Consider the following 16,471-nt stretch of genomic DNA (forward strand, 5'->3'; position numbering starts at 1 on the left):
TAAAATAATAATAAAAAAAAGATAAGCTAATGCTATGATATTTTCTTTCAAAACATGTCTTTCTATGAACCATTAATGCATGCATATGCAGAGATAGAAAATGGATCACGTTTCTAACAGTTTCAGATTCAGATTTCATCAAATGAGACTGTTTGTTCTTCTGCCCAAACTGTATCCTACACTGTCCCGTTGTCTGGAATATAATGGAATTTAATGTTAGCCTCGGACAGTGGTTGTTGAGCTGGTGCCAGTCTCACTAATGAGCATGTGGTTTCAATAATAATATGGCTACTTGTAAGATAGATGGCAACATGCCAGGTACTTAATGTTGAGGGGGCAACAGATGTAAAAAGGACCATCCCCTGACATGACTGCATTTTGAAAACTGCTCTGGCAAAAAAGTTAAGACTCAGCAAATTGGGATAATGAAGAATATCCCAGTATCAGGGAAAGATGAAGCTCTGACAAATGAGTAGGAGCCCCATGGATTTTGTGCACATATGGTGAAAAATAAGTAATGTAAGAACAGGAGTGATAAAGAAACTGATCATTCTACCCTGTGGAAAAACTCCGACTGGCAGTAGAAGGTGTTGGAAGGATTAAGGATCACTTTTTTTGCTTAAAGCTTATGACATTCCAGACTTGGACTTGAGAGTCTGAATGCAAGAAGACAGTGAAATGAATTACAGTTTAATAATATTCCCACCACACGGACAAAATGGATTCAATTACATAATGGTAGCATTAAATGTTATTAAGAAGGGGATACAAAGTCTTGAGGCCAGACTTTCAGAAAATCATGATAAGCTGCTTAAAACAGCTGAAATAGCACATTTATAGGTTTTCCAGCCATAGGTTTGCTGAAGGAAAAAAGAGTTGTTACGTTGGTCACAGACTCTGGCATGCTAATCTGTTATCGAGGATTTAGTGCGTGGGGAAGCAGTGCCAGGAAGTTTTGGATTTGATTATTACATCTGAACCTGTGCATTTTTGGGATGATTTCTGGAGTGATTGCTCTTGTAAAGGAGAGAAAACAAATGGAAATGCCAGTCAACTCAGGCTCCAGGAATGGCAGGAGTTGTTGCACGCAATAGGAAAAAAAACAACAGTGTCTGTGGGCCTCGTCCTTTGCTCCAGGGCTCCATTTTCAGAGCAGCCAACATGTTTCTGAGACTGAATGCAAATGGCAGTGGGGCAGATGCTTAACTGGTGTAAATTGTCAGAGTTCTGTTGAAGTCAGTATGGAAGCTGTGACAGGTTAAATCAGCTGAAAATCTGTCCCAGAGAGGTTAACAAGGGCTCCTGATCTGGACGTTTATGCATGTACCCCAGAATTATACTATTAGTGTTTGCTCTCTAGAGCTCCATAGAGCGTAGTTAATAAGCAATAAGCAGTATATGACTATGTTTAAGCTTTTGCCTTTACCACAGCTTATCAGAAAACCCAATTTTTTTACTATAGGAAAAATCTTTTGAAAATTTCATAATGAAAAATGTTGGGGTTTCTGCAGGAATTTTCATTTTGAAATTAAATTTTTCACTTAATTTAGATTTACAGTGTCATTTCACTTTGGTTTTAGAAAACCAAAATAAATTGGTTTTCTATTTTTAGTTTTTGGATTTTTGGTCCCTGCCTACCTTTCTCACCCTTATCTACTTTGTCCTCTCTTCTTCTTCTGGAAGAAGAAGGGGATACAGTTAGAAAGTTTGTGAGCTCTGTGAAGAAAACATCTTTTTACTATTTTCCAAATTTTTTCATTTTTTGTAAAAAATGAGAGGACTCCAAATTCAAAAACTAAAAATGGAAAATTTATTTTTTTCAGTTTCCAAAAAGCAAAAAGAAATGTCAATATAAGTCAAAATGAAATGACAAAAATTGATTCATTGCAGAATGACAGTTTGAAAATAAATTTTTGTTTTGAAACTCTAATCATAAAATCATTCTTTTTGTTGTTGAAATCAACACTTTTCCCTGCAGAAAGTTTCAGTTTTGAAGGAACCACATTCTTTTATGAGAAAATTTTTGATCAATTCTAGTGGTGACTTCTTCTAAATGCCCCAAACTCTGTGTTTTCTCTGTTCCGAGATACGCGTACCTCAACAAAATTTGGCAGTCCCAATCAAAATTTGATTGTTGCTTATTTCTCAGTGAGAATGATTTTTTTAAAAAGTAACTAGGACTGAAATCACATCATACATTCGGGTTTGGGAGACAGATCTAAGATCTCATAAAGTGAAGAATAATTGTGTTCAGAGTGCTTCTGCATGGTCTCAGGACAAATGCTTCTTAAGGATATGTGTGATGTGAAAAGCAGCACCGTTGAGGCACATGCTGCAACTGCATATTTAAGGGGATTAGTAATGGGTTATGGGGGCTCTTACTTCTAAGCTGCCAGTCCAAATACAGCCCAGGTCATCAGTAACCAATTATTCACACCACCCAATGGGCATTTAGTGGCTGATATGAACTGAGTTTAGTGGTCTGATTTTGCTTCCCAGTCCTGTTCTAGCTCCTGGTACCGTTCTTTATGACTATGGATTGTTAGCTGTGTGGCATTTCTTAGGAACCAAAAGCAGTTCCAGTTTTGCAATATCATTTTACCTTCAATTAAATCATTTGGGGGATTCTTATTTTGGCTGTCGTGCTGTAACCATGTAAACAGTTCAGTAAACTACCTATAATTGGCTTGCTGGTTTAAGGCTAAGTGCGCCTCCCTGTAGTACAAATATGTGCAAAGAACAAAAGCAACAGAAATCTACTACAGTTATGGCCAAACAAGTTAATATGTAACATGCCATTCAGTCAGGAGTAAAAGCCTTTTGTAGAGACCTGTACTGGCTGTGGCCGGATAATCCCATTAAAGAGAACTAAAATCCACACAGCGCCCATAGTTTTACACTGGTGCAAATCTATTGACTTCAGAGGGATGGTATTGAGAGCAGATTTTGGCTTAGAGTATTTCCTTTGGAAAAGGTGTGTTCCCTACATAACGTCCACATGGATGGCAATATTTGCTGTAGGTAGTTGGGGTGGACGTAAAAGGTTCTTTGAACCCTTGCAGTCTGAGTTACAGATGGTCCCTGCAGTTTTATAAATGTACTGAAATCATTATGTTATGTCACGTCAAGGTGCAGATTTCTGTGGATAGCAAATTACTGCTACTGAGCTGTGGCAATTTCTGAGATGTTGCCTTCTGAGATGCCCAGAGCTTTGGTTCTGTGAGCCGTGAAACCTGTGCTGCCTCTCCTGCTCTCTGCAAGCTCCTAGGCTTTGACTGCTTGTCGCTTGCAGGGCTGCCCGGGGTGGGGGGTGTGGGGGGCAAGTGGGGCAATTTGCCCCAGGCCCCGCAGAGGCCCCCACGAGAGTTTTTCGGGGCCCCTGGAGTGGGGTCCTTCACTCGCTCTGGGGGCCCCGGAAAACTCTCGCGGGGCCTGGGCCCCCAGAGTTTCTTCCACTCCGGGTCTTCGGTGGCAATTCAGCGGTGGGAGGTCCTTCCACTCCGGGACCCGCAGCCGAAGTGCCCCGCAGACTTGCAGTGGGGGTTTCTTCCTCCCCGGGACCCGCTGCCCAAGTGCTGGGTCTTTGGCGGCAATTTAGCAGCGAGGGCTCCCTGCCGCCGATGACCCCAGACCCCCTGAATCCTCTGGGCGGCCCTGGTTGCTTGGACATCCAGACAAGAAGCGGCAGTCACAGAATGTCAGCTTCAGGGTTCTAACAAGCACTCCAAACAAGAGGCACTGGGAGTGTTCACAGCAAAGATGGGGATTCAAAACCTCTCCAAGGGTGACTTAAAAACCTTCCTGCAACATTCTTACATGATGCGATGGCTGCCATTCCATGGTATCTTGTTCACTGAAGCAACGGCACTTCAGATGGTGGGGTGTTTTGAAAAAAGTGTATTGTGCTATTCTGAAAAGTTTTTTCAGTGATATGTTATGCTCCTTGGGATATTAGATACACTAATGAAACGTGTCGAGCTACGTAACTATACAAAACTCACACCAAATCCCCAGCTATCAAAACCCCACCACTGACCTGAGTCGCAGTGGACCAGCTGCATTTGTTCAGAGAGCAGACAGCCGTATATTACAACAGTCACAAGGTGACTAGGGGTGCATGTGGGAGTCCTCACTTTTAACATAGGGGTTTGTGACCAGCCCAAAAGGTGCAGCGGGAGCCAGGGGTAGAACCATACGCCAGTGCAGAGCCACTGCAACTGGTCGATGGCAGCCTGCCTTTGTAGGGGGAATGCCATTGGTTTATCTCATCACTTGTATCAAGTTCTGGGATTGGTTGGCTGACAAAGGGCCACAAAAAGGGGCAGTGATAGCTTGAAGGGGGTCTTTTTTTCGATACACCTTCTGGCTGGTCACTGTGGCCTCTCTCCTTTTCACTAATCCCAGGACAGGTTGCCTTTAGGAGAGTTCTTGTTTATGTAAGAACAATTGCAGTGGCAGCTAACAAGGGATGTGAAGGATAACAAGAAGGGTTTCCACAGGTAAGTTAGCAACAAGAAGGTGGTCTGGGAAAGTGTGGGACCCCTACTGAATGGGGGAGACAGCCTAGTGACAGATGATGTGGAAAAAGCTGAAGTTCTCAACACTTTTTTTGCCTCAATCTTCACAGACAAGGTCAGCTCCCAGACTGCTGCACTGGGCAGCATAGTATGGGGAGGAAGTGAGCAGCTCTCAGTGGTGAAAGAACAGGTTACAGACTATTTAGAAAAGCTGGACATGCACATATCCATGGGGCCAAATCTAATGCATCTGAGGGTGTTGAGAGAGTTGTCCATTATCTTTGAAAACTCATTAAGGGAGGTCCTCATGGCATATTGGGCTGCATTAGTAGGAGCACTGTCAGCAGATTGAGGGAAGTGATTATTCTCCTCTATTCAGCACTGGGAAGGCCACATCTGGAGTACTGTGTCCAGTTTTAGGCCCCACACTACAGAAAGAATGTGGACAAATTGGAGAGAGTCCAGCAGAGGACAACGAAAATGGTTAGGCAGCTGGGGCACATGATTTATGAGGAGAGGCTGAGGGAACTAGGCTTATTTAGTCTGCAGAAGAGAAGCGTGAGGGGGGGATTTGATAGCAGCCTTCAACTGCTTGAAGGGGGGTTCCAAAGAGGATGGAGCTCAGCTGTTCTCAGTGGTGGCAGATGACAGAATAAGGAGAAATGGTCTCAAGTTGCAGTGGAGGAGTTCTAGGTTAGATATTAGGAAACACTATTTCACTAGGAGGGTGGTGAAGCACTGGAATGGGTTACCTAGGGAGGTGGTGGAATCTCCATCCTTAAACATTTTTAAGGCCAGGCTTGATAAAGCCCTAGCTGGGATGATTTAGTTGGGGTAGGTCCTGCTTTGAGCAGGAGGTTGGACTAGATGACCTCCTGAGGTCTCTTCCTAATTATGATTCTAAATCAAAGATTTAACTAGCTTGTGGCCACCTGGCCAAAAGATAATTCTTGTCTCCATCCTCATTTGCCATTTGCAAGGATAGTTTTAAATCACTGTGGGAAATGTGTCTTTTGCTCCCACTGTTTGGAATATTCAGCACAAAAAACCACATTTACTTAATTTTAGATGAACTCCTTGCAGGTACCCTTTAAGCAGACAACTATTTGCACCTGAAAATTTATGAGGGGCTGTGACTTAGTACAACAAAGGCATGCAAGAGCAGTCTTGCCACATGTATATTTTTGCAAGGTACATATTTTTTTAGACTGGGACACTTTAGAACTTTTCTCTCTGTGTGTGTGTGTGTGTGTGTTCGTGTGCGTTGTCTGCCTATCTTTCTCTGTGTCTCTTTGCTTTTTTCTGTCCTCATCTCATCCCCTCCCAAAATTAGCTTGCCAGTTGGGTATTTATAGCACCATTTTTAAGTCAGTCAAAAGCTTTTTCTGGTGCTTAAATTCCTAGTTAACGTGTCATAGAGCCATTCAGGACTGGAAATGATATCATTTATTGGGTTGCTGGTCAATTGCACAAATAGCTGGAAAAACAGGTTTAACTTAATATAAATAACAAGACACTACAGTATGCAGTACAGTACAACACCTTGCCTCCTGCTGGGAAACTCCTTGTTTCTGTTATTCTGGTTTCAGTAAGCATAGCTGCCACCTTATGTTCCTTAGTATGAAATAAGATAATTATAGCATAAGAAAATATTACTCAATCAATCTACTGAAATAACTGTTAATACAAGCCTTCTTTTAAATTTTGCTAAACAAAATATGCCTCAGACCAATGCACACAGAAGATAGGTTTCTTTGACCTCAAAAGAAATTTAAATAGTAAAATTGACTATCTGATGAAACAATGCACAGTGATGAAAACTGAATTGGGGCCCAAACTGATTCCAACTGAACTGAGTGGCAAAAATCTCACTGATTTCAGCAGGAGCAGGATTGGGTTCTTAGGGCCTGGTTTACTTCTCACTTAAATGGGTGTAAAACAGGAGTAAATCCACTGGAATTAATGGAACTGCACAGGTGATAACTAATGTGTGTGAAATCAGAATCAGGCCACATGACTTCACTGGAGTAACATCCTGGATGAATTTGTCCCCACTGTTCCTACAAAGCCATAGTTTTGTTCTTGTGCATGTGACATAATATTGTGTGGATTCAACAGGGCAATAAAAATTCAGCCTTGTGAAATAGTTAAGCTCCTTTGCAAAATGATGAATATTTTTCTCTCTCTCTCTCTTTTTCTGTAGTTCTAAAAACAACAGCAAAGACTAAATAGTAAGTGGCTCAAAATCTCTCCACATGAGGCACCTTACCTCGCATGTAATGCAATGTACAGGAGAAGAGTATCCAATCAAAAAGAGCAATTTTTTTCATTGATTATAAAAGGATCCTAGTTTTAAAATGCTATTGGACTGAATGTTTCATTTTAAGCAGCATTCCATAACATCATCTAATATCCATCATAAAATAAGGGAGAGTTTCTATTGGTACAGGCATAGGAAAAAAGAAAGGAGAGGTTCAAATGTAGGATTGTGCAGATTAATCAGGTTTATGGGGAAATAAAAATGTTCTGCATATGTGTATGGCAAAGGTTCTTACAGGAGAAGCTAACTATCATATATTGTTTGAGCATGACTATGCCTCAGTTATGATACATGTTAGAAAAGGATGATGAACTCTAAAACTCTCCTGGACTTCAGTGGGAGCAGAGTTAGGCCAGTGCTGAAAGTTTTTGAAATCCTGCCCAAGCTCAATAAACAGCTTGATCCTGCACTTGTGGCACCTTGGAAAATCAGTTACCATGCAGCAGTAGTTGATTTTCCAAGACAACTGACAAGGAATTCACATACACTATAGGGCAAGATCAAAGCTCAAGCCCATGTGGTTTATGGGCTGGATGCTAGCTAGTCTTTACATGGGTGTGGAGTATGGCATAAAAAGCCTCCTCCCCGCCCCCTCCCCAGCACAGCTTGCATAAGGACCAGCAGAATTGCAGTGTCTATGCTCCAGGAAGCATGAGGACTGCTCCCTAATTATTCCCTCTGGGTACATGGTGCCTCAGAAGGGGTGAGGAGCCAGTGGAGATCGGTGTGTGTGTGTGTGTGAGCTTGGGAAACCTCTTACATGGGAGGAGTGGTTTGAGTACTTCTGTGTGTGTACCCCATGCTGGCCCAACAATCAAAGGATTTACCAAGGGACTGCCTGCCAATGCTGACTGGTAGCCTCACAGTAGCTGGGAGGATAAAAGGGCTAGAAAGCAGAAGGGTGGGGTGGCTACCAGAGGAGTGAGAAGGCTGGACGGGGCGGCTCTAGCTTTTTTGCCGCCCCAAGCACGGCAGGCAGGCTATCTTCGGTGGTGTGCCTACGGGAGGTCCACCGATCCCGCGGCTTCAGTGTACCCTCCGCTGAATTGCCACTGAATCCACGGGACCAGCGGACCTACCGCAGGCAAGCTGCTGAAGGTAGTCTGACTGCCGCCCTCACAGTGACTGGCAGGGCTCCCCCTGTGGCTTGCCGCCCCAGGCATGCACTTGGAGCGCTGGTGCCTGGAGCCGCTGCTGAGGCTGGAGAAGAGAACTTCTAGGACAATGTGCAGAGACGACCAAACCAACAGGCTGAAGAGCCTGCATAAACCAGGGGGGAGGTAGGAAGGAGCTTAGGGCACAGCTGGAGTCAATGAACCCTGATCCAGCTTTTCTAGCTCAAGGGCCCTGAGCTGGAAACCTCAGTGGTGTGCGTGAGCTTGGGTTTCCCTACCAGCCCCCTGATGGACTTAAGAGCAGAGATGGTTTTCAGATTCCTGGGCACCAGGGATAGACTAACAGTCCTGCCCAGCTCAGTGAGCTCAGGTGCCACGCCCTGCCTGGCCAGAGTGGTCTAGGGCAGGGATAGGCAACCTATGGCACACGTGCTGAAGTCGGCACGCGAGCTGATTTTCAGTAGCACTCACACTGCCTGGGTCCTGGCCACTGGTCTGGGGGCTCTGCATTTTAATTTAATTTTAAATGATGCTTCTTAAACATTTAAAAAACCTTATTTACTTTACATACTACAATCGTTTAGTTATATATTATAGACTTATAGAAAGAGACCTTCTGAAAATATTAAAATGTATTACTGGCACATGAAACTTTAAATTAGAATGAATAAATGAAGACTCCGCACACCACTTCTGAAAGGTTGCCAACCCCTGGTCTAGGGTGACCAGACAGCAAATGTGAAAAATCAGGACAGGAGGTGGGGGGTAATAGGAGCCTATATACGAAAAAGATGCAAAAATCAGGACTGTCCCTATAAAATCTGGACATCTGGTCACCCTAGAGGGGGCACGGTTGCATTGATACACTGACTCACAACTTCCCTGTGCACCAGAGAGCAGGCCTGGGTAACCTGCTGAGTGGTGTGGCTCTGAAATGCCTGCAGTGCAGGGCTGTGTGCTGACATGGCACAATCTAGGCCTATGCAAATGTTTTCTTCAGGAAAAATTTATTTGGGAGTGGCAGAGTATTTTAGTGTCTTCAACCATGGAGAAAGAGCACGTGGTAGCTGTGAAATAATCCATGTTTGAACCCTATCAAACTACCTCTATCTTGAACCTAAAGTGTGCCTGTTTCTTAATCCTGGGTCTCTTCTGAGCAGACTGCCAAGTTTCGTGGTAGTTTTGAAATGCAGTTGATGTCCTTCAGGACTGGGACCACTAAATACACCAATGTGGACTCTTCAGTGTCTAGTTTCTCTGTGCCCGGAGATGTCAGTGAACCAGCCCTTGTGGGCTTGTTTTGGACATTTGGCTTCTTTGTCCCCAGAAGGTGGAGGCCCTGATTAATAAAAAATTTATTATCCTGCCTGTGGAATGATTTATGTGGGGGAACTGATGGAAGCCTCCTCTTTTGGCAAATTTAAAAGTAGGCTGGACAAAATGGTGGTGAATGTACAGAAGGGAACACCTTGCACTGGAAGGAAGATGGATTACATGGCCTAGCACTTCCTTATTTAACTTAATTCTGTGATCTCTGATATGGCTTTTAGGAGTGAGATGGCTGAATGGAAGCAGGAACATTTCTTGGTGCTCTTTGCTTTGCTATGGGTTGGAAGGTACTTTCTGAGGTACTTTTGGATTGGGGGCAATAAATTGTATTGGCAGCGTTGGTTGGATTGTATTGTTTGCAATATTTTGTTTGTTTTTTCCCCAAAATGGCTTTTTCATCAAAAACAGAAATTTCCACAGGAAATGTCCATTTTGACAATATTTTCCAGATTTTTTTAGACGAAAACAAAAAATTCTGAAGAAAAATTATGATGAAAACAAAAGCTTGTTCAGTGTATTGTAATTTTTTGAGGGAACAAAAATCAGTCATTTCCTGACCAGCTCTGTATATCAGCCATTCCTTCTGAGGATCCTGCTGAGAGACCACATCCATCCATTGCCTCCGAAAGACCTAATGAAGAGGGCATCTGTTCCTAGGAAGATCAAGGTAAAGAAAGGCCATTGGATTCCTCCACCCCCTCACACACACACCAAAGATATCAAAAGCTAAATAGAGGCCCCAGCAACTGAGTGTAGGGGGAAAGACTGGGGATGAGGTTTGCTATTTAACATAATATTGACTCAACCTACCCTGACTTGGGATAAGTTCTATGGGACCCTTCTGAAAATCCAGACCTCTAAATTCATTTCATTTGTGACATAAAATCCAAACATTCAAAGTGGTCTCAATGCAGCCTCTACATTTCACTGCCTGAAATTGCATGTGAGACACCTTGCCCCTGGATGAGTCAGCAGCAGCAGGTCTTGAATCTGTGAGCTCTGGATCTAAAACCATGAACCTCTATTGCTGGAGTTAAAAGACTCAGGGCATTTATCTCAAATGCAGTGGCAGACTACAGCCGTTAGAAGGGGAACAAAGAGCCATGCTGTGTCTGCGCTGCAGTTGGGAGCATGCTTCCCAGCTTAGGTAGGCAGACGTGTGCTAGCTCTGCTCAAGCTAGCATACTAAAGATAGGTGCAAAGCCCGGGTGGCACAGGTGTTGGCTTAGGCTAGTTGCCTCAGTAGAAACCTGCCTCACTCCTTGGGTCTGTATTTGGGCAGCTAGCCTGCACCTCTGCCTGTGCTGCCTCTGGGTATGCTGCTATTTTTAGCATGCTAGCTCAAGCACAGTTAGCACATGTATGTCTACCCAAGCTGGGAAGCACTGTCCCAGCCACGGTGAAGATGTACCCTCAGCCAAGATTACACATACATAAGGTTTTGTATGTGAAGTTTTGTGTGTGCATGAAAAGGCAGTTTGTGTGAGCAACTCCATGCCTTGGGTAGTGAAAAAGCTTGGACGCTCTAACCTGTCGGTGCAAAAAACCAAATGGATGTGCAGTGCGGTTTATAATCTGCTTTTAAAAATACGGTCACAGGCAGTAAAATTAAAACTCACCTCTCTAGATAGTGCTAGCTCATGATCTTAAAATATATTTCGAGCTAACATTTTTGTGAGTCATCTTACATCCTCTTAATGTGCAATGATATAAATGATTTGAACTCCATGAATTTAGGAAGAAGAAGGCATACATAGTGCTTTGTTCCATTATTAATATTTAGAATTCTCTGACATAGCCTTGTTGACTCATTGGGCCAAGTCTGTAACTCCACTGTAGCAAACAAGGGATGAATTTGGTCCAATCACTATGCCAATAAGGCTGGGTATGGTTTGCCATATGAGCTGTCACTATATACAATATGCCATCTTTTAACTCAACAGCCAGAATAAATTATTGTGGTTTTGGATTCTAGTGATGCTTTAATGAGAAACCTCGAATGGAAGTACTTAGTGTGGGGACACTTCATAATCAGTCCCCTCAGAAAGTAAAGATAGCTTCATTACACACAAGGGGGATGATTCTTTTTAATCAGAGATGTCTTGATGAACAACAACAAAATGTGAAATAAATTTGGTTAGCAGTTATGCCAGACTGCTGTGCATTGAAAGGAAAGCAAGGATTGCATAAGGCCACATTTTAACTGAAAGATCGTACAGGGATATGAACAAAAAGACAGCCAATTTTTTTCAGGATATCTGGACAGTGCACTCATTCCTGTGTGGGTTTTGCATACCGCCTTGTCCAGGGCCAGATAAGCCATCTCTATTTTAGGAGTGATCTAAAGCAAAGTGAAATGAAGACTAGAAGTGTGAGGGGATCTGATCTGGAGGAAGCAATAATAAATCACACTTCACTGTAAAACCTCTTACTCTTTCACCTACAGCAACATTATTTTCCAATCAAACACTTCCTTAATAAACAAATAGGCTTTGTGTTTGAAATACATTTTTCAGGGGGGCTGGGGAGCTCAGGACTTGGCATTAGTACACCTACAGTGGTTCGAATTTGATCCAGGTTGCATTGCTCTCAATTTGTTGTTAGCCATTCTAGCGTATGACCCAGGTTAGAGAAGTTTGCAGTTCTTTGTGCATTGTCTGTATTGCCAAAAGCTGTCACACTAACACCAACTGGACTTCTGTTTGTCAGGTCTATCATCAGAGAGATTGAATAGGGTTCAGTAGAGCCAGGCAAAGAGAAAAAAGATTTCTCACAAATACTTAGCTGAATGTTTAAAAGTGAATTCACATTGATCACATTCATGTACCTTTTGCATTAATTTCTGCAAATCTTCCAGCAAATAATTATACTGAAAGGAGTGTTTCCTGAAACAGCACATTTTTCAGGGAATACTGGAGAGCTATTCATGGGAAGTGAATTTTGAATTAATAAATGTAAGTATGCGATTAGTAATCTAATTATGAGAATTATCCTCCTTCCTCTAGGGGACAGAAACATAATGGGCCATAATGATTTTTCATTCAGTTACATAGATGTAACTTGGTTGACTTCAGAGGTGTGGCAGTGCTGTAAAACTGATGTAACTGAGTGGAGAATCAGGACCACCAGGGGATTTATGGACTAGATTTTCTGATACGTTCCAGCAGCTTTGCCACACTTTGGCAATGCAAAGCCTCCATAAACCCAGCTCAAACCCTCAAAGCAACTGGAGCATACTGGTGAGTCTGGGCCTATAATAGTGAAACTACTTAATGCAGCTCAGCCTGTGAATTCTAACAATTAACAGCTGATGACTGAGCTGCACGCCAAGAATTATTCATAGAAAATATTAATTGAACAGTTTAAATAAATTTGAGAAAATCACAAAGTCTTTGCAGACAATTAATTAGCAGAAAAAAAAATGCCTGTTAAATCATTTGCAGTAAGTTATGCAGCTTGACTGTTCTCCCTCACTGGGCATTCTGGGGACAGATACACTGCTAACATCCATGCTGTGATTGTTCTATGGATAAAGAAACTACTTTGCTTTTCAGTGCCAGCAATCTGGCGGCTTCCAATAGTACTTCCCCCCCCCTCCAACACTGGAAAATGATGAGAGAGTTTGCTAACACACAGATTTAGTAAAAGAAACAGCTGGGTTGTTCTATATCTAGTTCTTTGCAAAGACTTTAGGCATGTCTGTGCAACATGGGTGTAGTGTGATGAGCTGTTTCTGTTGAGAAACCAGAGTTTACAGAATAAACAGACTTGAGGTAAACCCTGATTATGGGGAAAGTCTGTGCATTAGGATCCCTACCAGCATTAACTCACACGCCTGGACTGTATTTTTGGAAACACTTCCAAGGTTTTTCCTTTGTGAATTGGTGTAAATGGTTTGTTGGAGCCAGGCGTGTCTCAATTCTCACCGACTTTCCCCTAATCTTTTTGACTTGTGCAGGGCCTCAGACAGGCATAAGCAGATCAAGGGATTCTCTTGGGAGAGCTCAGCAAGTAGGGTACTGTCCAGGAGAACAATTCTTTCATTTCCAAGTTCCAGCCACGCACATAGTTATACACTTTTCTAAACAGGGAGGAAAAACAAAGAAATGTATGTGAATTAGCTACAAGGAATTACCTAAGGTAAAAGACGCAGCTATGTATGTGTTTTCATTTGCTTGTGCCTCTTGATTTTGTCATAAAGGCTAGTTTTCTGGGCCAAATTCTGCCCTAGAGAAATTTGGGTGCAACTCTCACTGGCATCTCAGGACCAAATTTGGTGATGGGGGTAAATCAGGTTTCCATTTACACATTAGGCGTAATTTGGTCAGAAAACAGCTGTAATTTGGTGCAAGTGGTAAAGTAGTGTAAGAAGCAACTTCTCCTGGCCTTTGAACTTCTACACAACCGAATTACTGCCTAACTGGCCTTAATGCTGTCATCTCTTTTCATTCCCCATCACCACAAGGAGCACAACTAACCATTCCCTTTGTATCCTCCACCCTCTTGTTACCTTGATCTTCAAAAGGCCTAAGACATGCACACATGCTTAAAGTTAGGCACGTGCATAAAGGTTTGAAGTATCAGAGCCTTATTTCCTTCTTTCTTATAGCCTCCCACACCTGGACATATGCCCTAGTCTGCTCCATGATGTATTATTAATTATTCTTAATTATTAGTATTATTTTTTTAATACTTATTTATGCAGAACTAGCCATTTGCTATGGCATTTTGCAATATAGATAAAGATGGATTCTCTGCCCTAAAGATTTTACAATTCAAGTTACAATCTAGCAATTCTATTCTTTATACTGCCTTGCACCAGGTGTCATTACTTTACACCTGTGCAAAGTGGGTGTAGAATGTGCCATCTGTACAAGAGCAAAACTCTCCTTGAATCCAATAGACCTAAATCCTGAATACCTTTCTTAGGATTTTCTTAGTCCGTATATTCAGGCAAAAATTTCATAGCTAATGAGGTTTTTTGAGTGTGGGCTGAGGGAAAACGGAGATCAGGCCAAATACTGAGGTTCTATGATAGTATTATAACCTCTGCCTATTCTTCCCAGTATAATAGGATTTAGCATTATTAAAAAGACAGGATGAGTATTTTTCTAACTACATGGCCAGAGATTTCTCATAGTTTAATTTGTTCGGGGACACAAGTGAAGGTTCAAAGACTAAAGGTTGGTTATGAATTATGATGTGAGTTCACTCAACTTTGAACTGACATTTGGCCAGAGCTTCAAAGTTAGGTTTTGACCAGTTTTCTTCAGATTTGCACTTCAGGAGGGCACACTATTATCTGGGAATTATTAATTAGAAGATGCTTTACGCTGTTGCATCACTCACAAACAACTGGAACGGCAATGTGAAATGAAAATGAAAACAATATTCAGTCCTCTCTCTTTGAAGTTAAGGGGAAAAAACCCTCAGCATATATCTGAATTACCACATAAAGCAACGTTTTTTCTTAAGTAGAGATCAAAGTAGGGGGAGAAAAGTATCACAAGGAGTTCACTTTGATGAGTTTGGTTAAGAATCAAAACTTGCTTTGATAGGGGAGATACAGACACAAAGCACTGTGTGCCGCGGATTTGCTGAATATGTTAAAAAAGTGCTGAGCAGTATTAAATTAATGCAAAACTGAAGATTACACAAGGGTAAACACTGCTGCTAATGTTTGACTAGAGCTGAACTGAGGGCTGAGTGCTTCCACTTAATTTACAGACCATGCCTACGGCAGCCCCCAGGAGGCTGGGAGTGGAGGAGACAGACATTTTATAGTGAGGAGCCACATGATTATTTTTAAATTTAGAAAAAAAAAATCTGGCTAAAGTTTCTGCTTCAAAACTTTGAGGAGAGGGAACTGCAAGAGAGAGAAAGGACAGTGGCTTTTAAAATTGAGAGACGGATCTGTTATGCTCGGATTTGATAGGTGTGAATGGCTTCAGTAAATTCTAGAGCAAAACTAGAGCTGGGAGAATAATGTATATCCACTAATATATTTGAGAAATGTCACATCTCTTTCTCTTCATGAAATGTACATGAACTGATTGCAGAATTTTCACATTTATTCACAAATTAGTTCAGAAAACAATTCTTAGTCTGTGGATCTGCAGACTATAAAACTTCAAAATTCACACTGTTACATAGATCACACGATATTGCTTCTGATCTCAGATTGGAAAATAACTGACACCTATTCAATTCAAAATTGACTTTCAGTGAATATTCAAGCTTTTGAATGAGAAATTTGCTTTTCATGAGTATTTGTGCATGTAAAGCCCAGCAATAAAATATTCATGATAAATGAAACCAATAGAGTTCTAAACAAAGTGAAATCCGGATTTACTTTCAAATTCAAATGCATATTTGCATGTTGTACTCTCCATCCAGCTCAAATTATGACACATTTTTGTTTCCAAATAAGCTGGGTAGTTCCTGTAGTGTAGTCTGATAGTCCCTATTCTGCATTCCTTACTCTGGGAGAAAGCACCCATCAACTTCAAAGGAAGCCATTTTGGAATAAAGGCTGCAAGCTAATGCCCTCACTTTGTAATAATTAGTTTTATGTAAGAGCCTAAATATAGGGGACCAATCTTGAACTTCTTAGTTGGGCAAGATTCCCATTTGCTTTAATGGCTTAGGAGCACGGAAAGGAGTGCAGGACTGGATCTGGATTGTCAGTTTGCTGAATGATCTCTTAAATTACACTCACTCACTCCTCAGATAACTCTTTCCTGGTCACTGAAGTTATAAATGCCTTTTAGACACACATGAGATACTGTGTCTTCAGTACCACAGCAGTGGATATCTTTACATTGGGTTTTCATCATATACTTTAATTTTCTAGGCCCAGGGATGACCATAATTGCTGAACAATTCAATGTAATGGAATGGGCTAATTCAGCGCTTTTTACTGCATTTTTCCACATAATATCTAAAATCTTGTTCCACGGTAACCCATGTTTATGAAAGCAAGTACTTAACCCGCACATTTCCTGGGCTTGAATCATTTCCTTAATAAGGCATAACATTTTACAAAATCACTCCCTTTACATTAACACATCATTATAAGGCGATATCGAAGTTTAGCACATCAGGGACATACTCTAGTCTGTGCAATGTAATGCTACACCATCAGCTTCAGAGATGTGCGCTGCTGCTTTTGAATGATAATTATGTAAAAG

The sequence above is a fragment of the Gopherus flavomarginatus genome, chromosome 1 (assembly GCF_025201925.1).
Source record: "Gopherus flavomarginatus isolate rGopFla2 chromosome 1, rGopFla2.mat.asm, whole genome shotgun sequence".
NCBI lineage: Eukaryota > Metazoa > Chordata > Testudines > Testudinidae > Gopherus > Gopherus flavomarginatus.